The following is a 2,389-nucleotide window of genomic DNA, read 5'->3' on the forward strand; positions in this document are numbered from 1 at the left end:
CCGTCAGTGCTGAGGCGGCGCGGCTGGGGTGGAGGCAGACCGACACTTGAGTCCTGACCCTCGGCTTTCTGGTTGGCTGTCTCTGGTGCTGTAGAGAAAAGGAGAGAAAAGTATGTAGGCATAAAAATATGGTGCTCACCCTCATCCCTCAAGGACACACTACAAGTGTGTTTCATAAATTGTAATTATTTTGTGTACAGTTCTGCACTCTCCTCATGTGTCCATCTCCACAACTTGCAAGTCTCTGAATCCCATTTGACTCTTAACTTTATGACAATTATGGAACAATGATGGCAATAAATATATGTATTTTAAAAATAAAGTTGTACTTTCTGATGATTCTCATTCCCTTTCTTTGATTAATAATAAAATACCTTTGTATATATTAATGTGGAGGAGTTCGATTATTTGATGTCTCTAGCAGATTTAGACAAGACCTGAACTTTTGGGAACATGCTTCAGTGTCCCTATAGACAGTACCTTTGGTGGCTTTCAGCCAAAACAGCATGTGCTTTGACGTTTTCTCCGCACTATACCTCAGCGTTTTCTTTTCAGAGTCCAAGATTCCGCAAGACACTTGTATATGAGGAAAAAAGCAAGTCTATATTTTTGGACAGGGAAATATGTATGAGAAATTGTTTTAAAAACTAATGCACCCTTGATGCATTTGTACCTATGTACCTATTTTCTATCCTTTTGTTACCAGTGTGCTTCAGTAATGCAGGTTAACAGTAAAGGTGGATACAAAGCAACTATTTATGAATTTGTGCAATGTTCAATTTTTAATCAACTTCCTGAATTAGATTCCAACTTGAATCTTACACTAGTTTCAAATACGATTGTACCTGCCCAAAAATACTATTTCTTTCTTTTGAAGATAATTTCACTCATCATTTGACCGATAAAATAGCTAAGTAACCTAAGAGTGGACTGCTTTAGAAACATACTATTAAAGACAATTGAATTTTTTTCTGTTAGGTATTTGTGTCAGAGAGCTTAAAATAGCAGTAAAATTTAAAACTACAAAATGAATTTTGTATCTATTTTAAATAATATATGTAAGACTTGAAGATAAATGTTTTATTATTTCTTATATGAAGTGTTAAATTAATTGGTACCAGATTCCACTGGAGCATTTCCAAATAATAATTTATCACAAAGGAGCATACTTGTAATACTGCAAATAAAGCGTGATCATTTGTTATTCAGAACTCCTTTTATTTTTCAAATTTGTAAATGTCCTTGCAGAAAAGGACATGCGAGTCGGATAAATAAACTTAAATCTTGTCTACCTGGATTGGTCACGTTCTTTCTTAGTTTCCACGTCACTTTCTTTCCCAAATAAGCTTTTGGTTTTCTCTCTCCCATCCGGATTAGAATACTCTTGCACTTTTAAATAAGCACCTTAAACTTCACAAATGAGTTGAGTTCCCCGTGCATAAAAATACTAAACATGATATGGTAATACTAGATTTTCAAAGCAAATATAGATTGCTCTTATAAATCCGTAAAGTACAATTAAAATTTTTTGCAATCTAAAATACGTTCAACATTAAAAATATACCTTTAAATCATATGTAAAATATCAAAGGATTGTATACTTCAGACAGTTTGCATTTAATATACAGCAAGAAAAGAATATTTTGCTTATTAACTTGTATTGATATAATGCTGTCTAACAGAACAACCTGAACTTGGCGTGCAGCAGTGAATGAAGGGAAACCTGAGTCCCTGGGTTTCTCTGTTCCTTCCCACGGAGGTGTGGCTCTCCGCCTGCCATCCCTTGGTGCACTTGCTCCTAGGTGATCTCATCGGGCCAAAGCAAGCTCCATGCCACAGAGACGCGTATGAGCTGACCTCCTGGTGTTGGCCATTGCGTGTGTGAGTTACTTGAGAAAAGCGGAGGAGAATATTGATCTTGCGCAGGAGCGGTGGGTGCAGACCCACTGTGAGAAAAAGTCAGCAGAAGTCCAAGGATGATACTCCAAAAAGAGAAGCAGGGCTAGGGAGAGAGCTCGGCGGTGTAAGCGCCCGCCTGGCAAGACCAAGGGCCTTGGTTCGATCCCCAGTGCCACATGCTGCCTGTAATCCCAGCTCTGGGGAGGCTGAGAAGGAAAATCACTCTGAGCCTGAGAAATGTCGGGAGACCCTGTAGCAAACAGATAAAAGATTTTTTTTTTTAATAGAGAAGCAACTATTTTGAATGAGTACAAATAGAACACATTTTTCAAGCATGTACCCTTTGCAGAAACACCAGAAAAGCTGGAACATAACATTAGCTTTCTGATATTTTAGACATACTTTTACTAAGTATAGAAGCTATAATCTGAGTGTCTCTTCATAAGATAATGTACTTTCTCATAAGTTTATTATGCTAGGTCAAGCATTT

This window comes from Octodon degus, unplaced genomic scaffold, assembly GCF_000260255.1.
Source record: "Octodon degus isolate 3935 unplaced genomic scaffold, OctDeg1.0 scaffold00084, whole genome shotgun sequence".
Classification (NCBI taxonomy): domain Eukaryota; kingdom Metazoa; phylum Chordata; class Mammalia; order Rodentia; family Octodontidae; genus Octodon; species Octodon degus.